Source organism: Gopherus flavomarginatus, chromosome 3, assembly GCF_025201925.1.
Source record: "Gopherus flavomarginatus isolate rGopFla2 chromosome 3, rGopFla2.mat.asm, whole genome shotgun sequence".
In the NCBI taxonomy this organism is placed as follows: Eukaryota; Metazoa; Chordata; order Testudines; family Testudinidae; genus Gopherus; species Gopherus flavomarginatus.
Genome location: NC_066619.1, coordinates 182,141,159 through 182,168,628, shown reverse-complemented (window position 1 = coordinate 182,168,628; position 27,470 = coordinate 182,141,159). Strand labels below are relative to the sequence as shown.

General features: G+C 39.2%; 1 long non-coding RNA gene across 2 annotated transcripts; it reads right to left on the bottom strand.

Moving 5' to 3' along the window:
* Positions 1–27,470, bottom strand: LOC127047866 (uncharacterized). 2 transcript variants are annotated; one of them, XR_007773490.1, is made up of 4 exons: positions 27,379–27,470; positions 26,244–26,914; positions 6,265–6,342; positions 1–406 (listed from the first exon to the last, which is right to left on the bottom strand). It is a non-coding gene; the product is annotated as an uncharacterized LOC127047866 (long non-coding RNA). The 2 variants fall into 2 exon arrangements; XR_007773491.1 differs by lacking the exon at positions 1–406 and adding an exon at positions 2,987–3,088.

Here is a 27,470-nt window from a genome sequence, read left to right as displayed (position 1 = left end):
TAGGATAACATTTTCAAAAGTACCTATGTGATGCCTAAGTCACTTCTAAAAAATGGGACTTAAGCTGATAAATTTCTGAAAATTTTACTCAATGAGCTAAATTCAACCCTGGTGTAATCAGGTCCAACTCTATTAGCGTATCTGAACTTACTCCCAATTGCATCAGATCTGAATTTGGCCTAATAAATTTAGAAACTTGAACAAATAAAATATCATTTAATTCCTTTAAACTTGGGCTGTCATTTTACTCTTTTACCCAGAAGTTTTCCTACCTTTATTCCCTTATCTTCTTTCAAACTCTCCTTTTCATTCCTCTGTTTTGCTTGTTTTTCTATCCCCTTAGTGCCCCTTCACCATCTTTCTTTCAGCCTGGTTAAAAACCAGACAGTTTCCGGGCATGTCTACACTAGAAAAAATAGAAAGGAGTCTTAGGGTGAGCACAATCCACTTTAATGGTGCTAAATTCTGTCTACAGGAAGAACTAAGTGTTGTTGTTTTTTTAATTGTGTTAGCCATTATGTTCAAAATGCTATTTAAAATGCTAATCTAGACAGGGCCTCTGACTCAGAAGATGGTGGCTGCTGCTTTGTTATTGAATAAGGTGTAAAAACTTGCACAGCTATAGTGTATAATAAGGTGAGGGGAAACTCTCTCTGCCCATGTCAAAGTACATAGTGTCTACCAAAATATACTTAGATTTTGGTAAGCAGCTGATGTATCCTGGAGGACCTATTTATTTTTGTAAATATATTTTATAATTTTCTCACATGAAGTGCCAGCAATTACAATTAAAACAACATTCATATACAGGGTACATTTAAATTAATTAAACAGCTCTGGCAGAGTATCTGCACTTTTGCAATTGATTACCCTGGGCTGAATCCTGATTTTCTGTTTAACATGGCAGCAAGACGTGTGGTAACTTCTTATAGCCATAGCTGCATAGCCTGGTTCCACAGTGGGCTGACCAATCCTAAAACGGTTGGGCCCAGGCACAGAAGAAAATCAGGGAGTTCTGTATTCATTCTATATTCAAAAGCCATGGAGTTGGTGGGCTACGCAAATGAATTCTGTTCCCTGAAGCACCCCTCTGAAGATCCTGTTGTGCCTATGGAAGGAGCCAGGGACACTGCAGTAGTTTCCCTCCATTTATGAATCTCAAAGTAACTGTTTATCTTTTGGGGCAAATGAGATCTTATCCTCAATGTTGGGGGGAGAGAGAGAGACAGCTGGCCCAGTGATGCCCTAGGTTCTCTCCAAGCCATCACCGGAGTGTGATTTTTCACATGTGAGACCTCTAAGTTTTCCTCACTAAGTGGATCATCCTCCCCTCAAGAAAGCAATACACGTGCCCAGTGCCTGTCTGACATCAGCCCAACAGTGCTCAGGTTGGATTGGAACAGAAGGTAGGAAATGGGTAGTTGCATAAGGACCATACATGGCCCTTGAGTAGGGATATTATACCCTTAAATCATAGTCATGGATCCTTGATGCATCATGTAGATTATATATTGTGGAGACATGCAGGGCCAGTATTTGGCCTCATGAAACTCTATTAATATTATTTATAATACTGTTGTGGTTAGAGGCGTCAATAAGGATCAGGGCTTATTATATTAATGCTGAACAAATAATGAGTAGAGACAGTCTCTGCCCTAAGTAGCTTTCATATACAGCCTTCAATAGACTCGTCAATCATATAACCACCTTATCTACAATTTAATTACCCTAATAACTATGTGTGATTTATCAATTTAATTGTAAGCAGGTATTATACCACAACCATTCATCACTAAGCATGCCAAGTTTAAAAAAAAAATATAGAAAACACCATGAGAAAAGGGAGGAGCAAATCAGTCTAATCCATTCACCCCTAAGCTTCCTCTAAGCTGTGTCCCTTTTTTGATTCTTGAAATTAAAATAAATAAATTCCCACATACCCTTGATCTGAGTGAAATCATCATATAATAATCTATATATTAAATAGTTATTGGAGATGATCTTCAGCATGTCCTCATAGCAGTATTTTTTGATGGAGTGTGTAAAGAAAAACCAGTTTGGACTATTAAGCATATGTGCTATTTAGAAATGTGTGAAAGAGGAACAAACAACCATACGTGACAGACAGATGAAAAGGCTAACAGTCAATTCTGTAAACTTAATATGTGCCAAACGTGGGAATCTGATTCTGATCCTACACGTGTGTAAAGCAGAGGTAATTTAACTGAAATCTCTGACTGGTACAAATATGCCAGGAAATCAGTATTAGGGACCAGAGTACTAAATGGTATCTCAAACTGAACCTAAAGTAGTCAGGGTCCTTTTCTTTTAAGAGAAAATTTATTTATTTTATTTATTTAATGTGGCACAGTGAGATTTTTGTATAAGTTTCTGTGCTTTTATGTGCAAACCTGTCCACTTTAAATGAAATATTTGCTATTTTACTGAAAAGTTGCCTTTAATTTTCCTCCTGTGATTAATATCTAAGAATTATTTTTTAAGAAAGTTTTATTTTCATAGCTATCTTGTAAATATTTTGAAGCCTATTTCACTATTTGTATAATTGTAAACAATGAATCAATCATTCTTCAATAAAAAAATGTAGTAACCAAGCTAACACAAAAAATCCCTTAGACTACTTTGGCTAGCTAGATTCATGCTGAAGAAAATAAATTGAAAACACAAATCTTGACTAAGAAAAATTCTTGCCTTTAGGCATCATCAATACTGATATTTAAGACATTCAGTATTTTTATAGCAACACTCAGGTACACCATTTTTAATTTTCTGTTTGGTTTCATTTATAAAATAGTAGGTAATAGTGATAGCCCTGGCAGTAATTACACATGGAAACAGAAAACCTGAAGTAAACCTGGTAGCATTTTAAGAATCCAGTTATTATTAATCCATCTAGCATTTATTGGAGTAGCCCTGTTCGTAATGAATTAATGATGTACTGTTATCAATGTCACATGTACAATCAATGTTGATTTCAATAGAACAACAATATTTAATGAACTCAGTGGTAATGTAAGATCAATTTTGTTTCAACAGTAATGGTCTCTGTAGCTTTTCTGCATGGTACTTCCTGTAATACGAAAAAGGAAGATGTCCTAAGATAAAGTACAGTATAGTATGTTCTTTGAACTTTAGTATACGCTCCTGCTCCCCCACCCCCCCAGCACAAAAGTGGTCATAACTTTAAGTATATACGGGCTATACAAAGTCAAGAGTGACTGAGATGCAGTTAAGTTAATGCGGCACAAGTTACTTCAGCTGAAAAGAAAATGATGGAGTCTCTCTGTACAAAAGACACTGTATAGTGTGTGTCATTTTGGTATATTTGCTTTGTCAGACTGGCTAAAGAAGAAAAAAAGCAGCATTAATATGCAGGTTTCTCAGATACCATGTGCACACTTGGGGCATGACAAATAATGAATTAAACAACAGATTCAGTAGCTTTGTTTGGAAGGGAAAGATGTTCTAACCTACACTGCTATATTCTAGGAGCTGCACTAGAATGAGTAATTTTATTTTAAATATACTATATCCAATTTGCTATAGTAATACACAAGGGAGATGCAAATTACAGGTGTACTGCTGTTTCTTATATAATTCAAGAAATGAGGGTAACTACAAACTGAAGTCATAGAGAAGATTTTCAGCTCTCTATTGAAGATGTTTACATGCTCACTCAAAAATCCTAGTTTTTGAACCTTCTACTTCTAGATGACTTGGTGTTTCAGGTTATGACTCATCATTTTCAACACAATGTATTTTTGCTTGAAATTTTAAAATTCTAACTTTAAAAAATGAGTTATGGCTATGGTGAAATATTACGCATGATGTTTTATTGAACAAGAGTGTCAGATATCAAATATATTAGCCCTTTTTCAACTTAGGTCCTTTATATTTTTGGGCCCAGACTTCCATGAGTTCTTTGGCTGAGTTGATGGCTCAGACCATCAAACTTCCTGGTCTGATATCAAGTGACATCCCTCAACATTGTAACTGGATCAGCACTTCTAGCTTCTTCAGACATAAAACGGAAATGTCTATGAGTTTACTGGCTCAGCACCGGTGGTTAAAGTAGATAAAAAAGGATGGGGGAAATTCACATATTATGATGTTTGGATGTTTTGATTTATAGATTCAAAAGTCAGAGGAGACTATTGTGGTCATCCAGTCTGATCACTTGTATAACACAGGTCATAGAACTTCCCCAAAAATAATTCCTAGAGGATATCTTATAGAAAAACATCCAATCTTGATTTTAAAATTGCCAGTGATGGAGAATGCATAACAACCCACAATAAACTGTTCCAGTGGTTAAGCTCTCACTGTAAATATTTACACCTTATTTCCAGCCTGAATTTGTCTAGCTTCAGCTTCCAGCCATTGGATCGTATTACACCTTCCTCTACTAGATTGATGACCCCATTATCAAATATTTGTTTTCCATGTAGGTACTTATAGACTGGGATCAAATCATTAGTGCCAATATGAACCATCACCAATGGGTCCTTGCCCATGAACTTCAGAAGCCTATTCAATCTTAAGGCTCGTCCACACTAGGGGGGGAATCGATCTTAGATACGCAACTTCAGCTACGTGAATAACGTAGCTGAAGTCGAATATCTAAGATCGGATTACTCACCCGTCCAGATGGTGCGGGATCGATGTCCGCAGCTCTCCGTGTCGATTCCGGAACTCCGTTGGGGTTGATGGAGTTCCGGAATCGATATAAGCGCGCTCGGGGATCGATATATCGCGTCTAGATTAGACACGATATATCGATCCCCGAGCAATCGATTTTAACCCGCCGATACGGCGGGTAGTCTGGACGTACCCTTAGTGTGGCATCTCATGTTCTGGCTCCAGAAAGGCAGCACACTATCCTGTTGTCCAGTTGTCCCTTGCAGAATGTTCTTTCTATTCTTCTGAGTACTAAATGCAAACATAGCTGTTGAAAAGATGCAGTGAAGTGGCATTTATCATCTTGAATGATGAAAAATGGCACAGAGCAAAGAATGAGGACAAGGGAATGTGTATGAAAGAAGCAAGCTTTTAGAAAGTCAAAGTATGTGTATCACTGTGCACATGCACATACAGTGCGGGGCTGTGTAGAGGAACAACTCTTGTGCTCCTAACCACATTCCTTCTGTGGAGAGCCAGAAAAGACGAGGGCCACTGCATTTCCCCTGGATTCTAGGCAGGTGAGGGGAGTTGGATGTGCCACGTTTTCCTTCTTTCCAGGGGATAGCTAGCTTGAACAATATCTCTCCTCCTCGTGCTGTTCCCCAATGAGCGTGTAGGCCTGGAGTCCCAGAAACACCTTACACAACAGCATCTTCTCAGGCTCCCATTTCAGATTCTTCTGCACAATAATTCCTCTCCACTGACCAGTGAGAAAGCAGAAGGGAGGCAGAGCAAAGTTCCTTACATGTGTGTCTTTAGGCTCTGTCTTTAAATAGAAACCATGAAGACCTAAAGGGCATGGAAATGGGATGCAATGTGATTTTTTTCCTTTTATCTCATTTTCAGATTTATATGAGGCACTAAACACTATGCTTTCACAGGTATCTCTCTCTTTCACAGGTTTTTTCAATTTTACTTATCATATGATCTGATACTATTATTTCTATTACTACTTCCAGTTTTCAGCCATAGAAATTAATCTTCAACTTTAGTTCCTGTACTCTGCCTACTTCTATTTGCAGTTAGTATTTCTTTGGTTTAAAGACACATTTCATTGCTCTTTCTTTTAAATGACAACTCAGCTGGAAAAATTGTATCTACTTTTCTCTAGTTAATAAACTTGTTTTATTGTTTTATCTAAACCAGTGTGTTTGAACTGAAGTGTTTGGGAATCCCAACTTAGGATAAGAAGGCTGGTGCATAATCATTACCCAGTGTTGGAATGATGGACTTACTATGAGCTTGCACTATCCAGGACAATACTGAGCAGTGCAAGATGCACATTTCTTGGGAACAAGACTGGGACTGAATAATTTGTGGGTGTTGCCCTATATGTAGTTCATGAGTGGCTGGGAGAACATTCATGTATTTAGCTGAGAGTGAATTTACTGGCTGAAGACTGCATGAGCAGACCAGGAGTGGCTGTTCTGGCAGTAAAGCAATGTAAAAGGCACCTCAGGGTAGAGTGTTCAGGGCACAACACTGTTGAACAGTCCAGATTGTACCCTGGGGAATGTCACAACGTCATGCATGTCTTTAACTTATTTCATCAGAGATTTCACCCACCTACTTCATATTCTCTATAGTGGTTTTACCATCTTCAGCTGGATTACATTTCACTTTAAATTGTTCTTCAATGTCATCCTGCAGAATAAAAATATTGGTCAGTAACAGAACCACATTGCTTCAGTTTAATAAGAACAGAAACATTCATAGACCTTCACATCCCATTTTCATAATATTTTGGTTTCATTCATTTTGTCCTTGATGAGATACTTGCTGACAGCTAACATTTCTCAGAATACCACTAGACAGACAAGCACATATTGTGGCTATTGATGATGTCTTCTCATTACAGTATTATATATTCCCTTGAAAATATGAAACTGACAATAAGCACTACATTGGCTTTTGATCAAGCTCTTGATCCTGTAACCTATCTGTCTGTTTTAATACCTACCTCAAGCTCCTCCTATATAGGATCAAAAAGTACCACTCCCTTCATCTATATACTGGACAGTACACTGACTTTCCTCAAGCAACCATGGAATTAATGTTCCTTTTCAAAGCGGGTGCATTGCCTTCATCAAGCCCAGCCACAAAGTGTTTATAATGCTTTAAATGCAGTCTTTAATTAGCAATGGTAAGATCAGCAGGTGTGCTGATGAAAATGGCATGCAACACAGCCTATCACTTTTAGATGTGTAAATAAATGCCCAGTGGATGTGATTTTTTTTAAATTTCATGGGACACAAGAATGTCTCCATAAAATTGTCACTTCAAGGGAGGAAGTGTTAATTTCATGCAAGTGTAGGTGAAAAATATATTTATTTAAATTTAGTGGCATGAAGTTCATGAAATATATAGTAAGCATAGAAAAATGACAGCCCTGTTATATGGATGAAAATAGAAAGGCACAGTCTTCGAGTTTTCCTGCACAGTCCTCATGAAACAATGAGTTTGCTGAGTCAAACTGGTAAAAATGAATGCAAATATAAAACTATGCCTCAAAAAAATGAAAATATCCCAGTATTTCATTTTAAATTAATATTAATATTTTAATACAGTTGCTCTAAGATTTTCATATATTCCTGCTAAACTTCTCTAGAATTTGCTATTATACACCAAAGGATCTTTCTCAATTATTATTTGTATTACCATGGTGCCTAAGATCCCCAGTCATGGACCAGGACCCAATTGTCTGTACAAACAGAACAAAAAATGGACCCTGCCCTCTTTTCTAGGTGGATCAACAGTTTCTCCAATTCAGGCCCCCCATCCCTTTCTTGTATAATGCTGTGTATAAAACAAGAAACAATGTACTGCTTAGCCCAGATCTTTGATTTTTAGCAGAATATGCCGTGGAATATGAACAGCTTCCCAGCTCTAGGCTCTATATATTACTTGAATTCACCAAAACTGAAGAAGTCTGTTTCCTCTCCCTCTTTGCCCACCACCAATACACTCTGACCTTTTTATACATACTGGTATACCATGTGCACTCAGATCATTTCATTAACATGTTAGTTGGAGGTATCAGGGTTTGTTCCATAAGCTTGTGGTCAGTATTAATAGAAAGTAAGCCCAGGGATCTTCCTAATTGAATGGATGTGTTATTTTAGGTATTAATAGGCAAACAGATTTATCAACGAGCTGATCATCTATATAATGAAATACATTGAGAAGTCATAGCATAACTGAACATGAAAGGGGAAAGAGAAATCTGCTCTCTGCAGGAAATACATTATGCAGCATTTACAATATTTATTGTAAATAAACTGATATGTTGGGCCGGTTTACTAAAAAACAAAGGCTACAAATAAATTATTTGTAAGCAGGAATAATATAAGCAACAGAATAATTATTGCAAAGTATGTGTGTGTAACCAGGGAGTCCATTTTCGATAACTTAATAAAAGTAAGAGAAGCATCAGGTTATAAATATCTTCTACAATTCTTGTTGCTACTTGTGAGTTGTAGAAAGACACCTGGCTTTTACGGGAAAGTTTGTTGTCCTTTACACAAGTGCAAATTTGGAGTAAATCTATTGGTTTAACAGGTTAGCTGAGCTTTCCTTGCCGAGATTTCCCATTAGAGGGTGTTAGGATATTAGTAAGCATTCCTGAGGGCATTCCCACATGGGGTCTGTCATGTCATGACCATTGCTGAAACTTGTAAGGGGTGTTTTCTCACATGCTCAAAAGCTTTAACTCCTCAATCATCACACAGGATCTGAAGCTTTCTATATTTATTGACTTAAGTGCACAGAGGGAAATTGCAAGATACAAAGCAAAGTTAGTTTTCTAAAAGGAACAAACAAGACACGTCAAACTTTACTATTGCCCTTTCCCTCCATTGGTGCTTAAAGCTATAAAAGCAACAGAACCACTGTACTTCCACTGCGGGGGGTCCACAGAGAGGCTGGGTAAGAAGATCCACACACACTGCATGCTACAGAGCCTCTCTCTGCAGCAGCTTGCAGGGGGTGTGTTGTGAGAAGAGCATAGAAATAGTCCAGGTACTCAACCTCTGTGTAGATCCACAGGCTTTATCCTCCCTCCCTCCCCACCCAGTTCTGTAAGAGAAGTGCAGCAACCCCAGCTCTTAGTACAGTTTGTAGGCTAGAAGTGGGGCTGCACATTCTGTGCACGCCAAACTCCCAGGGAGATAGAAAGGATTCATGCCCCACGCCCAATCTACCCTAGATCCCCCGCACAAAACTCTGTCACAAGGATGATCAAATTTGGCCTTGAGAAGGAGAGAGAAACAATCACAAGTACCAAATGTACTTACTTATAAATATAAACAAATGCTGGTAATACAATTGCTCACTCAAACTTTGCATTTCCTTCAAAGGGTGAGAAGGAAATATATTATGAATATAAATCATTTACTCTTCTATTATCTGCAACAAGTATCACAGGAAAAGGAGATCAAAACCATCAAAGCAAAAAGAAAACTGTCTAAAGTGGAATTAGTATATGCAAAATACATCATGGTGAATTCAAATGAATAATACTTAAATATGACTTGCTAATGGCTGCGTTTCATTCCATCACACCTAAATTTTTATTTTATTTTATTTTTAGATAGATCAATCCATCTTATTCCTTTTATTGGTTCTTTATATGAACTCAGGACAATTCTGTTTTTCACTTTACTCAGATATGGATAAATTTGGTGATTTATAAAATCTGCCCACAAGCTGTTGCAAATTTTAATATATCCCTGATTTAGACATGTTTTCATTTTAATTGACATTTTCTTATTTGAAACTGTCATAAACAGATAAGTAAGAGTTAATAGAACAGAAGTACTTCATCTCTCTTTTGCCTGTAAAGGGTTAACAAGATCAGTGAGCCAGACTGTCACCTGACCAGAGGACCAATCAGGGGACAGGATAATTTCAAATCTTGAGGGAGGGAAATTTTTATGTGTGCTGTTAGTGTTTGGTTGTTGTTCTCTCTGGGTTCTGAGAGTGACCAGACGTGCAACCAGGTTTCTCTCCAGTCCCTCTGATACAGTCTCTTATATGTCCAGACTAGTAAGTACTAGGTAGACAAAGCGAGTTAGGCTTATGTTTATTTTCTTTATTTGCAAATGTGTATTTGGCTGGAAAGAGTTCAAATGTGTATTTTGCTGAAAGGGTTTTAATTTGTACTTGTATACTTAGGCTGGGAGGGTGTTCCCAGTGTCTGTAGCTGAAAGACCCTGTACCTATTCCATCTTAAATTTACAAAGATAATTTTTACTGTTTTTTTCTTCAATTAAAAAGCTTTTCTTATTTAAGAACCTGATTGTTTTTTTATTCTGGTGAGACCCCAGGGGACTGGGTCTGGATTCACCAGGGAATTGGTGGGGAGAAAGGAGGGAAGGGGGAGAGAGAGGCTAATTTCTCTCTGTGTTAGGATTACTGTCTCTCTCAGGGAGAATCTGGGAGGGGAAGAGAGAAGGAGGGGGGAAGGTGCATTTTCCTCTCTGTTTTAAGATTCAAGGAGTTTGAATCACAGTGATCTTCCAGGATAACCCTGGGGGAGAGGCAATTGTGGGGGAAAGGGTTTACTTTCCTTGTGTTAAGATCCAGAGGGACTGGATCTTGGGGGTCCCCAGGCAAGGTTTTGGGGGGGACCAGAGTGTACCAGGCACTGGAATTCCTGGTTGGTGGCAGCGCTACAAGTACTAAGCTGGTAATTGAGCTTAGAGGAATTCATGCTGGTACCCCATCTTTTGGACGCTAAGGTTCAGAGTAGGGAATTATACCATGACAGAAACACAAAAATTTCCATTGAGGGGAGGAAAAAAAAAAATCACATTTTTCACAGGATCATGGCAATATCAGTAACAGCAGACCATAAATCACCAAATACGATTTCTAGATTAAAGAACTTTCCCCATAGAATGAGTTTGATAGAGAAGAAATTTTTTCTGGACACAATTATTTTACTTTACAAAAAATGAGTCCAATTGTAACAGGATTATCACATTCTGAAGGCACCAAAGTTTCTGTTGACCTGTTTAATAATTAAATTAATCAAATGTAACAATTAATTTTCAAGCTAATTAATGAAACCAAAAAAAATTAATAATGGCAACTTCTCCAGACAGAAGGAAAGGCAGAATCCACGAAATCTCACTTTAATGCAGTGAAAGACAGACACTTTTCTACTATAAATCTGGAATGGATAAGACATTCCACACATTTATACTCCTGTAGCCACAGCTTGTCTTGTTCATTCAAAGAGAATGATAGAGGATCTGCAGTTGGGAAAAGAAAAACAGAGGGGCAGAGGAGGTGTGAAGTGCTGGCAACCTTAATGATAAAAAAAACAAACAAACACCACACTAAAAATGTATTGACTTCTGTTGAGGTGAATGTCAATAATTATTGACCCAATAGGTATATTTCAGATGAGAATCTCAGAGATAACACATCAGTAAATATTTTATTTCAGGTCAGTGTGTGGTTGTTTTCATCAATAGACAGGTCTGTTTATTTATTTATTAGTATTTGGTTGGGAGCTGTTTATGAAATATATTGCAGTCACATTTTTCAAAATGTTTTTAAATTATCCCAGTCATTTAAGTGCATCATTAAGCCCTTAGCCACCTATGTGAGATCTTCAAAAGCAACAATTTCTTCTGTACAAGAAAGCCAGTTATTTAATGTAGAAGGAAGCAGATTCTGCCATTAATTATTTTCTGCCTAGTAAAACAGTTGCATACCACTGCAAATTCATGTTTAAGTATTTTTGTGACACTGGTGGAACTCTGTAGGTTGAGTGCTCAGATGTTGTTATCCAGAGACAATATGAGAACTCTCTCAGCAGGGGCTGGCTGTCATGGGTGTATTCCCATTGCCATTGTCTAGCAACTGCAGAACATATCCAAGGATGCAAAGTTCTTTACAAACATAAGTTAATCATGGTAATTCTAACTGATAACACCCCATGTTATAGACAACGAAACTGAAGCACAGATGGGGTAAGTAACACACAGCAACTCAGAGAAATGAGTGGGAATAGATCCTATGATTCCTGAATCCCTGTCCTGTTTTAATCATTAGACCACACACCTGTATGGACGTAATCTCCCCTTGTATCAAATTAATTTTGTTTATCACATATTTTAAGGGCATCACATTTTTTTTATTTCCTCTAATAAACCATTTGAACCAGGATGGGTATTGCTCTGGTTATGCTGGTTTGTGCAGTCCTGTAGAATTTTTACCAAGCTGTGAGGTTTCTTTCCTTCAGCTTTTTGGTTAATCTAGACAATTTTTTGATCCAATTTCGCTGCCATCAGTCATTTTTACATCCTGACTAGTGAATTAGTGTACCTGTACTAGTGTACCAATATCTTACTGAAATATCAATTCAGTTTTCACTGGAGATGGAACTCTGGTCTCAAGCTACATACATTCCATATCTGTGGAACCTTGGCTAAATTTTCATTTGCCCTTTCATTAATAATTATGGTGCTTGTCTGGTCAAGATAACACAAAATCATTCAGCTGGGGGAGTCTATAGAAACCTGAAGATCACAAAGAGATATTATTGCTTTTAAATCTATATGCAATATGATATGTCAAAATGCGCAAAAGGATAAACTAAAATTAAGATGGCTACAGAGATGAAGTCTAAACATCATTAATCTAATGTAAAACAGTTGTATGGCAGCAATCAGAGAACTGAAGCACTCAGCAGAGGAAGGTCAGCAAATTGGTAATTTTTTAGAAGGGGAAAAACTGCTCACAGCTTTTGAAGAGTTTAGGAGTCCTAAAAATACACTAGGGGCCCCATAAGCTACTATCAGCTACCAACATTTCAAATATTTAAGGTTTTACTTGTCAAACAACTTCTGTTCATTACTACATAGGCACCAACGAGGTGCACTGAATTAATGTCTTAGAGCATTTCTGGAAACGATTCAAGTAATACAAAAAAATGGTAAGTTTCCAATTACAAAACACTCTTAAGCATTTGTATTGCTGCTAAAGTGGCATGCTCTTGTCATTTTCTGCCCATATGTCATTCTGAAAAAAGGGGCTGATTTTCTTAGTTTTGAGAACTGTCGTGAAAATATTGCATAAAACACACTATCACCTACTTATAGAAAAGCACAGGTTAAAAAGAGATTAAACAAAAAAATGGTTTAATTTAGAATGTGACATGTCAGTCACTTTGGATTCATCTTATGTTCAAGACTCACTGTGACATAAAGGAAAACGAACCCGCAGTGGAATACATGCAGCTCCTTTAGAAAGGATCAAGCATACTGCTAAGTAGCTGCAGCACTGAGTGAAACCCTAATGTGCCTTATCTGTGTGTTTCAGGATCTAGATGTTTCAAATTCAGCCACTTTATTGGTACTAAATTCAGCAAACACTAAACTTAAGGGAGGCACAGCTGTCAATAGTCATTGGGACTTGGCCTTTGAAGGAAAGGGAAATTATAGAAAATGTAGTCCCCAAAAAGATGGGGTTGATGGGAGGTGAAGGCTCAGATGGGTCACATGACAGAGGGATCACATGACAAGGTTAAGTAATTAGCCCAAATTCATATTACAAGTCACTCCCAGAAATGGGAACACAACACAACAGTACTGATTCCCATTTCCCTGATCTACTCACTAAAAGATACATTTCATCCTATTTTAAGGAACTTCCCTCTTATTTGTATTACAGTAGCTGTATCATTGATCAGGGCTCCACTTTACTAGGCACTGTACAAACAAATAATAAATAGATGGTCCCTGCGCCCAAAAGCTTACAATTGAAATATAAAGTGAGACAGCAGATGGATGCAACAAACAGATACAGGTGGTGGGAGCGAGCACAAATCAACAAGATAACCCCTAAATGGGATAGTAGTGCTTACTGAATTATTTTCTCTTGTTAAGCAGATAGTCTGTACAGTTTTTCTGTCATATTACAGTAGATCGTCACATTGCAATTACTGAAATTGTTGCAGAAATGCAATGTAACAGCAATACCACATGGGTCAATTTATGATCCCTTTTTGTTCTGTTCTGTTCTACAGTGCATGCCAAGGTCAGGGAAACAGCTAATCTGTATGTCATTGCCTCAGGCTGCTGTTTTGTTTTGTTGCCTCCCCTGCCCGCACCCCCAAACACTGTCTTTAACATATTTAGGACACTTAAAGGAACTAATCATGTCAAAGTTGTGGCAAATCAGTCAGAATAACTACAAATGAGGTACAATATTGCTTTAGATAGCCCAATTTTCCTTGGTATTAAGAGTGATCTTAACCTTGAAGAGTTTGGTGTAAATATCTATCCTTGAACAAAGTGATTCCATTCGCCCACCAGCTTGGCTATTTTGAAAACAAAAATCACCACCAAGAAAAATAATGCCATATTTTTACTCAAATTAGATTTCAAAGAAGGGGAGAAATGGGGGAACAATTAATGTCAAACTGCTTCTCACATTACTGACCCATCTGGTTTCAATTTTTTCCTTCTGGCAACATCTCATCAGGAGGCTTGGATGATGCCATCGTTGCAGAGAGAAGTTGCTGGTAACTAGTATGAACTTTCAAAAGATTAGACAAGATTGAAGAATTTTCCCTAACAACATTGGCAGCACTGACTATTATGCAACAAGTTTCAGTAGACTGTTCTCCAAGGCCGAGTTATGACTTAACAATGAAGTGGTGGTAATCAAATTGTCCCAGTAAGCCCCTTCTTCATTTATTTTTTCTTGGCTACCTTGCAAAAGGGTCCACTGATTATCTTTAATTGCCTTTTTTGGTCTTCAAAGGAAAAAGAAAATCCAAAAAGAGCCTTCCCAAGTTTTCTTACAGCATAAAAAACGGGAAATGTGTCAAGAACTAAAACTTCAAGAAAATTCTGCATATAGCACCAAGTATTATTTATGCCTTAAGTTCCTGTCTCTTATCACTTGTGTTCTGTCTCTTATCACTTGTACATTGCCATTAAAAATATATAGGAACTTAAAAAGATTTGTTCTTTACTTTCCCTGTGAGCTGCAGGATGAATTCTGATGTAACTCCATAGTTAAAGTTGCAACTGAGTTTTGTGAGCTTGATTTGTGCCCCATCCCCTCCACAGCACACCAACTCATTCAGCACATAGGAGTTTTCCTTACACAAAGACAGCATCTTTTCTCACTTTCAAGTTACTGATGTAAACCAAATATTTCTTGACCATATTATCAAACATATGCACTTCCTGGCATAACAATCCAGATAATCCCTATGTTTCCTAAGCTTTCTTCCACTATTAACCAACACAGCAGAAAAATATGACAAAGTATTCCTGTAAAATTAAGAAGTTGCTAGTTATATAGGGCTAGATTCCATGATGCAGCAAAATTGCACTGAGAGAGACAGGGCAGGATGGAAGATGGAGAATACTGGTCAAAACTGTCAATTATTTCCCACGATCCCAAAGTCTGTCTCTGCCTGAGTTAGATCAGTGCAACTCAGCTCATAGACCCAGAACATCTGACTTGAGCAACACAAAAAAGTGGCCAGGCCAACCCTGCCATCACTCCTGCTCACCCAGCCACATAACAAGCAAAGAGGTCCACATGATACACTGAGATTGGGAGCAGTAAACAGGATTGGAAGGCAAATTAAGTAGAAAAATGCCTGCAAAGCTTCTCAAATTACTGTAAGGACAGAATGGATGCAAGACCCTGGCCAGTGCCACAGTGGGTACTGAGTGCTGGTCATAATGCAAGTGTAACACATATGCTGACATAGACAGAATTCATAAAATGAGGAAAGGTGGTTGGTGCTAAATTGCACCAGGCTCTTATGGTCAGTCTGTATTCCCCAAGACACTGAGGATGAGCAAAGAATACTGGCAGGCTAACCAACCATCCTCTTCTCCTGGGACTTGATGCATAATTGATTCAATCAGCAGACCGATGGCAATCAAATTGCTTTTGGTCAGATGTGAACTCCACACTCCTACCTCTGGTTTACATTAATTTTAGCAGCCATATTTGTTACTGAGGTGATAATATTTGTCTCTGTCATCCTTACAAAGAAGAATGAGCCCACATCCCAAACCTGCGTGTATGGACATGCAACCACAGCATAATAATCCATTGGACAACAAGCACACTGTTTGGTTGGACTCTGAGTGCAAACCATGCAAGTGTCCTGCCACAGCAAAACAGGCCTGTTCTTGGACAACTCACGCCCCAACGCATTCTCTAACCATTCATTCTGGCACAGCCCAGGTTGTTGTCTCATACATTTGTGTGAAGAGAATCTAGGATTTTGTATGGATTTAATCTGGTTATTCATGTTAAACAGGATTTGGCCCTGATTTTGCAGATGTTCCAGGGGATTTGCCTCATAGTTGCAGCAATTTGACTATACAGAAGGTGGGAGGGAAACATTCATCTTAGTTGCTGGTTTCTAATCAGCACGTGCCCAGTCTTGGAGTGGTGGCATTGACCTGGACCCAGTATATTTGCACAGCAAGGAGACAGCTTTCCTGTCTGTCAAAGATTGAGGAAGCCCTCACCTGTATCCTTAACCATCACACAAGGAGAGGGCAATAGGGATCTCAGCTGTGGAGGTAGATTGTACAACAGTTCATACGTGGAGGTGAAGCCATGGAGCCTTCAAGGCCATTGTCTGCAATCCCAGTTCTGTTATAATAGCGGTAGGATTATGGTTACACAAGCACATCTGTTTGTTGTCATTAACATGTTAATAATGTTGCATCCACTCGCTTTAACTTATACGGAGTGTCTGTGTCTCATTCCTTGTTGTTAGTCATTTCAGGAGGTTGCTTTGAAATTAGCCCAAGTAATACATTACTTGCAGAGTCGTTACAAAATATTTAGAAGAGGGCCACATGTACAGAGAAAATGGGATGGGAAAAAAGATCTCTCTCTTTCATAAAAAGTTCTCTGGTATTTCCTCTATGTCATGGGGGTATAGCTCTTGCAGCATATCCCATTTAGAATTCTAGTTGGCATTTCTCAGCATTTTACAATAGACGTTTATTGTATTAACCACTCTCCAACTCAAATCATCTGTCTAGAACATGAAAAGGGATTCAGTTCCTGAATAAATTATGCTCTCCAAACTTACTGCTCTTTCCAGACTGAAATGGACATATCTATATATTACTCTTTCCTTGTTTTCTCAGTTTGATTCTATATGTTAAGGGTGTATTATTCTAAGAACAGAGCACATGATGTGTGTGTGACTGTAGATCCAGCCTGGAAAAATCTATTTTGGTTAATAAGATGCAGGCTATAACAATTCAAAACAAAGACTTAACAAAACAAAAACAGCGTGGTTTTACTGTTCACTAGCACAGACCTGGTATCAAAGGTCTAGGGAAAAGAACAAACATTCTGAGATTGTGTTTGCACCAAAAAGTTTTCTTCTCTCTCTCTTTGTCTAACACTTTACTTTGTAGGTGAGAACTGTGGAGTGACACCCAATTTTTGCTTCCAGATTTTTTTGTGATGTATTTTGTACCACCCATTCATCTACATGCTAGTTATTTATATAGCACCAGTCACATATATTATCTAGATGTGGCTATCTCATGCAAGTTCCAATCTTAGTCCTTCTAGAGTCACTGGGAGTGTCAAGCTGCCTGAAGCGGCTCAGGAGCATGAGTACCAACCCCGGGACATATTGTTAAGAAGCAGGGCACAAACCCCAAACTCTGTGTGAGTTCTATACTTAGATTTCACCAAAGTATCAAGTGTGAACTTCTCAAGCACTGCAACAGCCTTAACATGGAGTCACAGACCATCCCCTTGGCACTCCTGTCTATCTTGCCACCCAGACAAGCTTGCTTTTGTGATAGATAGTCCCTCAATATTCAGGTTACTCCTAGTCCCAAAGGACCAGTCACTTACCCAAGTTCAATTGCACCTTAGACCCTATACACCAAAGACAGTGCTTGTGGCCAATCCTATAATAAATTAACTAAAAAAAAAAAAAAAGTTTTTTACAAGGTTAAAGCAAGTAAACATACAGACACAAATGAGTGGTTGCCCCATCTCAAAAAAAGATACATTGGATTTGGAAAAGGTTCAGAAAAGGGCAACAAAAATGAATGGGGTATGGAACGGCTTCCGTATGAGGAGAGATTAATAAGACTGGGACTTTTCATCTTGGAAAAGAGATGGATAAGAGGAGATACGACTGAGGTCTATAAAATCAGAACTGGTATAGAGAAAGTAGATAAGGAAGGGTTGTTAATTACTCCTCATAACAGAAGAACTAGGGTCATCAAATGAAATTAATAGGCAACAGGTATAAAACAAATAAAAGGAAGTATTTCTTCACACAATGCACAGTCAACCTGTGGAACTCCTTGCCAGAGGATGTTGTGATAGCCAAGACCATAACAGGGTTCAAAAAAGAACTAGATAAATTCATGGAGGATAGGTCCATCAAAGGCTATTAGCCAGGATGGGCAGGGATGGTGTCCCTAGCTTTTGTTTGCCAGAAGCTGGGGATGAGCAACAGAGGATGGATCACCTGATGATTACTTGTTCTGTTCATTCCCTCTAGGGCACCTGGCACTGGCCACTGTCAGAAGACAGGATATTGGGCAAGATGGATCTTTGGTCTGACCCAGTAGGGCCATTCTTATGTTCTTATGAGTTACGGTCTTAGGTTCCAAAAGGTAATAGAAGCTGCTGTAATATGCAAGCTCTATAGTCCCCCTAGAGATAACCCAAGATAAGCAGCTGGGGATCTCTTGCTGATGCTTAGAAATTTTGCCATCCCAAACTCCAAGCAGCATAGAGATCCAGTTTCTTCCTGTCAGGGATTTTTATTTCCCTTTCCTCATGGTTTCAAATTGATGGGACAAGACCACATGTACATCTCCTTTTATTCTTTGATATTTCACAATGGTTCATTTGCCTTTAGTGGGCCTTCGTGGTGGGCGGGACCTAATACCTTCTGTAGAAAGACAGCATTTCACATCTGATGACCTGTTTGATGACTTACACAATTACAAAGTTTTACAGTGCCAACACTCAGTATAAACTAACAACATGAGGTACAGATGTTATAAGTGAGATTACTACATGAAGCATCCTACAAGCATTTTATAAAGTCTAAACACTAAACACATTTTTATAAACCTAACATCTATTTAACAATGCTAACACATAGATGAGCCAGACTAATTTCCAGCTATGGATTGTCAGTGTTCAGTTGAGGCCTAGGGGCCTTGGCATGAGCTGGCACCTCATCTGCCAGCATCACAGGGAGTACTATCAATGAGTTGGGGAAGGATCAAGGATCATCTTACTTCAACAATCCCATCATGATTATGTATCAGAAGTAACAGATTAAAATTTAAGTGGCAATAAAATGTTAAGCACAAGAAAATGCCTCACCCAAAAGGCAATATATTAATTAAAACATACTTAGCATACTTAGCCTCTCTTCTCCTTCCCACTGTTGGTATTTAATAACAGAACAGGTATGCTAACCATCTCATCACATGGTCTGTCTGGACATTTCGATTTCTAGCATTCTTCTGAAAAGTTCTGAGCAATTTTGAATTAAATGATAGATTGAAATACACCAAATTGTCATGCCTAAATGATTTCAGAGCAGCCCAATCTTATTTTAATATAAAAATAAGAAAACTTCTAACCTGAGATTACCTTGGGAGCCAACATGAAGATTAGCACCCAAATTACAACCTTTTCAGCTGTTTAATTGTGGTTATTAAAGAATCTTGGTCTAAAGGATGTAACATTACCCATTACACTGTGACACGACATCATACAACACTGCAATCTTGTCAATTTAGAAAAGCCCGTTAATGTTTTGCTTTTCCAGACTCTGAAATATGATTCCTGTACTAGCTGACAGTTCTCTTCAGAACTGCCAACGTGTAACTTGGTTTTAGTGTGATAGAAACCAAGGTTTAAAATAAAAATCCGACATCTTTTGCATACAGTTCATTAACTAACCGTCATTAGGCTAACATGGAATAGCATTTTTTAGCATCATTAAACTGCTTTATATTTTCATCCATCACAAACAGAACTGCCTTTCCCCTTATCGTTCTCTGTAAAACACAACTGCTGAAAGAAATATTATTTAAATAATATAGGCAGCATTTATTTTATACCATATACTTCATACTTCATTAAATGCACAAACTAAACAGGAAATGGTGACCCAACAAAGATCTTATGCTAACAACTGAATAAACCTGCAATAATATAACAGGCATGTTGATATAATTTATGCCACTTCATCCTCAGTTTGCAAAACTCTGCCTTTTTCTTGTGCACTACACGAAATTTGTACGTTACTTTTCTATAATGTATATAGTGAAAAACATTTACCCAAAGGTCAACACTTGGAGTTCTGGAATACTTTGAAAAGTTTATAAAATTGTAAAAGCCAGTATCACACATGACACTTGCATTCTTGTCAGTAGTCTCAACGGAGACCACAGAAAGAATGGGCTTGTACACTGATCTAGGCTCTTGCCCTTACCGAAAAAGACAGACTGTGAGCGAAGTTCATGGTGTACTTGTTAAATGGATAGAGTGTTGACCCCTATTTGAAGCAGTAAATTCATTTTACAAAATCAAGTAAATTTGAATGCAGGGGAAGAACTTCATAACTATTTTATAAGTTTTATGGAAATTAGAGTGACAACAATTTATACTATTGAAAAATATTTCCTTGTGGAAAAAAGTAATGTTAGATGTTGTGTATGAAACAAACGGTTAAACAGCTATAAAGTCTAAAAGTAGATTATTTCCCTTGGGATGAATTTTTAGTTTCCAATTTTAAATTAAATGTCTCCTTGACATTCTTATGTTTTTAAAATTGGCAAAAAATCTACCTAGAACTGGGTTTGAATTAAATATTTTTAAAGCCCATGAAGATTCCTGAAATAAATCTATTTCATGAGCTAAACAAAAAGGCACCGATTTCATATGTAAACAGTGCCATCTTCTGGTAGTCCAGATGCAAAGCTAGCATAAAAATTCCTCCTAATTTATTTGCATAAATATAATTTTGAAATAGTCAGGGTCTTTGTAATGAAATTCGCCAATCGTTGTTCCATAATAATTACTAAATTCTTCAAAATTAGTATATGAAGTAAGGAGTTGATCTGCTCCATTCAAGTCAGTGGGTGTTTTCCCTTTGACTTTGATGGGGCTGTAGCAAGCCCCAAATCAGTTTCTTCTTCCAAGAAAGAGTCATCTGAATAAGTACAGTTTACAAAACACATGGAGTACTATTTACATTATTCAAAATGAAAAGTAAACCTTAAAAAAAATCCTACAGGTTTATACATTTTGATTTTTAATTTAAAAAACTCCACTAAAAAGAAATTGACTTAAATTTCCAGATGATTTTTTTTCCAATTTGCATCACTGAGCATTCAGGTTTTTGGGGATCTTTGTCAAGAAAAAAACTGAACTTCAAACAACCATGTCTGATTCCTCTCATCAGAGTTATTGGGAGAGGAAGAAAGAAGCCTAGGGTGTCCTAATAGCTCTCAACAATTACTTGACGTTCCCTTTTTTCCCCTTATGATTTTACAGTACTTATCTGAAGCATATAATTAATCTTTGAATATGTAAAACTGTAGGTGAAAGAACACTGGATTAAATTAGTTATACTACTAGCCCATGGTTTACATTATTAAAGATGGCTATAGCCAACCAAAACAGAAATAATTGTTTAAAGTATTTTGATTGTTGATATTAAGTGCCAGTGTATATCCTGTAAATCCAATACTAGATACAAAACTACAAAGGGAACCTTTTAAAAACAAACTACATCAACAAGAAAGAAACTGAAGTGAGCCAAACTGCACCAGTATATAAGACATGTCAAGAAGTTCAGAATTTCACAAAAACAATTTTCTTGGCACTTATTTCAAGAGTAAAATGTTCTATCAATTATTTATGTAACTTGTGATGGCTGAGTACAGGACCTTCACTTGTAACACAGAAATGCCCAGACACTGGTGGACTGTCACACTTTCTGTGCTTTACTCTAGCCAAAAGTGATTTAATACTGATGCCATCTACTTCCCAAGAAACAATACATTTACTAAAAAGAAAGCCAATTTCATGCATTTTTCACATTTTATTTCTATTGCACACTGACAACTCCTGACCTATTTTAAGTATTTTCATAACACGCAGAAGCACTTCAATGCACAATAGCTAAACCTGCCATGCTTAGGGTGACCATATGTCCTGTTTTGGCTGGGACAGTCTCTTTTCAGCTCTCTTCTGGTCACCCCTATATTTTCACTAAAACGGGGCATTTGTCCCTGATTTGTTCAGGCAGCGCTGCTTTCAGAGATGTCCCCCTAGGTAGCAGCCCCCGCTCTCCAGCTGCAAGGCTGAGCAGAGAGCGGCAGCTGCTGCCTGGGAGTCAGTTCTGAAGGCAGTGCTACCCACTAGCAGCTTGATGGGAGAAGTTTGCTGCTGGCAGGCAGCACTGCTTTCAAACCTGTCCCTCCGGGCAGCAGCCCCTACTCTCCAGCTGGACACTACAGGTAGTTCTTATGTCTGGATCAAACTGGGACAGTTGTCCACTGCTTGCATCACATGATAGTGAGGAATTTACTTAAAGGATTGTGCCTCAGAGATGTATAATCCCTTCCCAAGCAGCCTAGTGTTCTGGTAAAATGAGTGTGCTGCACACATTAGAATGGTGCACTCCTTTCTGAGTTCAGTGACTGCAGCCACTGGTTTTTGAGCAGGATGCACCAAGAATACAGTGACAAAGTGGAGAGCTGTGGCTGCTGCCAGAGGCGAGGTTAGGTCTGAAGGCAATGATGCCTGCCAGTAGCAGCAGAGAAATTTTCTGCTAGCAGGCATCACTGCTTTCAGAGCTGACCCCTGGCCAGCAGCCCTACTTGGTTGCAAGGCAGAGCAGAGAAGTAAGGGTGACCTGGTATTCCCATCCTTACTTCTGCACTGCCTCAGAGTCTGGGCCTTCCTTACTGTGAGGTTCAATATAGAATGCAATGGCCAACTTGACAAAAGGCTGTATAGAAGCACAAAATCAATTGTCTCTTGTTGTCTTTCAGACTGGAACCATCAAAGAACACCCATCACTGAAAGGTGGCAGAAGAGTTTTCGAGAGATGGACCGTAATGCAGTACAATACATAGATCTAGCCAAGGCTGCAGAATTTGTGCTGTACCTGCCAGGTAAGACAGCACCTGTTGAACGCGTCTTTTCAATTATGAATGGTGTGTGGTCTACTGAAAAAATCGCGTCTCAATGTCTCCACCATGAAGGCTGTCTTGTCTGAGCGAGTTACCTTTTCTCTAGACTATACTGCATTATACGACAAGGTGCTGAAAGGCAAGCAAATTCTCAGAAAAATAGCATCATCAGAGAAATACAACTGGTATCAAGCAGCTTCACACCCTGAACAGCAGCAAGACAAGGAACAGTGCCAGTAACTAATGAGTTTTAAGTAAAATAAAACCATGTATAAAATAGATGAAACTGCAAGTAAACTCCCCTGAGCACTCACCATCTCTTATCCAGTGTCCAATTTTCAGTTTAGGGAAATATGGTCACCCTATCTATGCTGTAGATACAGATCTGGAAGAGGCACACCTCGATGAGAGAAGAGTCAGTGGCAGAAGAAGCCAGTATTGAAGTCAGAAGAACCTCTGGATGAAAGCTGTGGGGCCAGAGGTGAACAGAGAACTCATGTATAGTAACAATTATTTAAATTGCTAAATATTAAAAAAAGATATTAAATGAGGGAAATAGCGAAGTTACCCAGCAGGAATGGCAACCTACTCTGTACTCAGGAAAAGCAGCAACAAAATCTGTGTTCATCAACTACCCAAACTTGCACCCCAAAACCCCACAAAGTTGCTTAGTGGAAGGCTAACAGTCACACCTAAGAGAAAAAGAAGTGAGAATTTTGCCATGCCAGGAGGAACTCTCTCAGTCCAGTGAAGGAGACAAATTGGTATCTGTGACGTGGTGTATAAACTCCAGTCAGAGCAAGGAGGGATTAAAAGCGTAACCTTCAGACAGAACATCTTCAACGCCTGCCATAAATGTTGAGCTTGGAAGATATTTAGAGACTATGGTGGTGAGCTGCACTGTAAAATCTTAAGGAGACTTCAGGAGTGGAACAAGAAATAAAAGGAAGAATAGCAAGTTTTAGACTGCTGGCTGCCTCAATAGAAAGAGGATCTCTCTCTTCTAAGCCTGGAAAGAACTGGATCTAAAAGCCATGAAAACTACAGGGAAAGCAGCAGCAATAAGGCTATCCTGCCAATGAGATGACTTGCTTTTCCAGCTGGATGTACAAAGCCTGAGGGCTGCAGTTGGCCAGTAAGATGCAAGGGTTTTCTTTTCCTAGGGAAGAGAAGTTTCATTGTACAGACCACTTATCCTTGGAACCAGATCCATCTTTTCAGCTCCTGCTGAAACCTTTTTGGGTTGACACTGAGCTACCATGCATTCTCTAAATCAAAGTAGATGGAAAAGGAAAAAAAGTTATGTTAGCCACCAAGGCCAATACTAATGAACTTTTGTTGGAATTTCAAACATAAGAACAGATACACACGCATAATTACTGTCTATAAAGAAAAGCAGCTAATCAGGAAGAAAGGGTAAGTACATCAGGAACTGGAGCAAACTCTGATGTGATGCTGAACATGTAGACATGGAACAAAAGACCACAAAGAGTTCCAGAACATTTAGAAAATGAGAAATCCTGTTCTACTAATGCCAAAAGACCTTTTAGGAATTATTTCACAGAAGTGGTGATAGATATGGTGCATGGAGACCTTTTTCCTTTCTCCCTAGAGTTGGCAACTGCCCAAGGAACATAATTGTAATATACTATTTCCAACAGAAAGAAGTAATTATGAGAAAAGCCAAGGAGGATAAATGATATCTTATGACCTGCCGTGGATCAGCAGTTAAAGTAATCTTTGAGACAAATCAAGAAAATACAATTTAGAGCTGTATGGGATTATGATAACAGAAGGTCTAAATCGGTTCGTAAATACACCAAAATGGTCATATAAATAATAAAGTTTCAAGGCAATTATATTGAGACAACATGAGAGGGATTCTGCATCACCAAAATACAGTTAGTTGCCATGGGACTCATTGGGGATGTAAAGGAGCTAAGTTTGTATGAGATGACATCTTACCCCACACTTGTGATTTTGCTTTTGCTATAGGGCGATTAAAGAACCCAAGCAGTCAGACAGCTTTAGTGACTGAAGGCAACTTACTGATTGTTGGGTTTAGGCATATAATTTGTTCCAGCTGGACCCAATGTTTTTCCGTGTTAAAGTGTACCCAGTCAACTAGAGCAGAAATACGGAAAGCTTGATAACAAAAGTGTCATTTCTCCTAGTCCAACTGGTCAATACAGTGCATTTGCTTTTTCCCTTTATTCCTAAACTATACAGCCAGAGAATCCAATTAAAATATGTGGAAAGCCAGCTGGAGGGAACAGAAGCTAGGGACTATAATAGAGAAGAACATGCTGATGCCTGAGAGCTAGAAGAAAGAAAAACAACCACTGGGCCAATTTGTAACCAAACTGTATCCATTTAGCTATTACTGCACACATAAATTTACAGTCAGGCACACTTTGATATGAAGCAGGCATCAGCAAATTAAAGCATTGTTGCTGTTACCTTTTGTTTCAGTAGCCAAACTGGCAGACCTGACAGGCACCAGCAATCAGGTGAATCAGCAGTGGAGAAAGCATGCACTGTGGAGACATTCCATCCAAACTGCCACAGTAGTGGGTGTAACAGGTCCTGGCTCCCCCTGGAACTGGGGTACTACTGAGCCCTCTGACCAGCTAGCCTGGGCTCTCTCTCACACTGTGCTGCTGTGACAAGCTGCAGACTCGCTCCCAGTCCTACACTTCCACCAGCACTCACACAGATAGGGACACACACAGCTGCAGTTACATGCTGGCTCTCTGATCAGCCACTGCATGTGAACCAACAATAGAGAGGCTACAGCCAAAATAACCACCAGCTTCCCAGCCTAGGACACCAGAGTTGTACCATCCTGCCCTGGTCCAAATCCCAACCAGTATGAATTTATCATCCAGTTTGCCTCCCCTTCAATGTGGGGAGGAATATGCAACAGCCTTTGCCCTTTGAGCTATGATTCCCAAGCACTTCACTCCAAACTCACTGGGCCTCATCCTCCCTGATTGAACTACCTCATTATCTCTAGCTTGCCTGCATATATATACCTGCCCCTGGAAATTTCCACTACATGCATCTGACGAAGTGGGTATTCACTCACGAAAGCTCATGCTCCAAAACATCTGTTAGTCTATAAGGTGGCACAGGACTCTTTGATGCTTTTACAGATCCAGACTAACACAGCTACCCCTCTGATACATGGTTTAGTTTAAAACTTAAAATAAATTTATTGACTACAAAAGATAGATTTAAGTGACAGCAAACAAAGCAAAGCAGATTACCTAGCAAATAAATACCAACTACACCTAAGATACTAGAAAGACAGGATATGAACTAGCAAATTCTCACCCTAACTGATTATACAAGCAGCCTGCAGATTCTTAACGGAGAAGCTGTAGTGGCTTTACAGCTTGGAATCCCCAGGTGTGTCACATACACACTAGAAATTCTTTAGCCTGGGTTCAGCACTTCCCCCAGTTCAGGCTTTGTTTCTCAGGTGTTTCCAGGAGTCTTTTTGTGTGGGGAGTGAAGAACAACAGATGATGTCACTTGCTGCCTTATATAGCTTTACCATATAGCAGCAACCCTTTATTTCAAATTTTGGTTCCCAGACCAGTTTGCGGACATCCCAAGATGGAGTCCAATCCAGAGAAATGTGGGCTGGTCACATGCCCTTCAGTATATCAGACGGGCCATTGCTTGCAGGCTGGCCAAAACACCCACAGGAAGGTCAAGCTATTCCACAGTTCATTGTCTTTGCTGATGGGCCATCAGCCCTGTCTGGCTTCTTCATTGTGTACTTGAAAGGCTGTGTTTTCCAGAGTAAGGCATTTGAAATACAGATTCCCTAGTCAACATTCATAACTTCAGATATGAGGAATGGAAATGTATTTCAACATGACTGGAAACATGTTCCTTAATTTTCCTGTCATTTTAAGGGCTGTACTTTTACTTCTCATGAATAGAAACAAATTCTGAGCCTTGCAGATAAAAAAGGAGATGACCTGGATGTATTCTAGCTATACTGAAAACAGGGATGTAAAATGTTAACCTAAGGACTCCCCCCGTCCCGCTCCAAAGTATTAAAATACTTCAACCACGTGCCCAGCTAGGGCTTGCAGTCCCACTGCTGGGCCCTGGTGGGGGTGGCGTTGCAACACACCAGACTGCACTTTATCAGCCATTTCAACTCTCTCCCCATGGAGCAGTGGCCCCAGCCCTCGGGATCACACATTTGGCAGCAGCAGCAGCAGCAGCAGCAGCAGCAGCAGCTCCTCCCCCCCCCCCCTCGGCTGATGCAGCTGCAGACTCTCTTCCCACCTTGCTTGCAGCTAACGTTTGCTTTTAGAAACACGGGGGTTCCCGGGATGGAGACCCCCCCACCCCCTTTGCAGTCACTCGCAGCCCTTCCCCCCGTGCATGCGCGGGGACTCCTAATCAGCGCAGTCCCAGCGCGTTTGCAATTTCAAACCTCCCCGCCAACCTCCGTAGCTCGACGCGAGGCGACGCAGTCTCGCGCACAGCACGCTGCGGGCGCGGAGGAAGGCACAGGTCAGCGCCTTCGGAGGAGCCGCC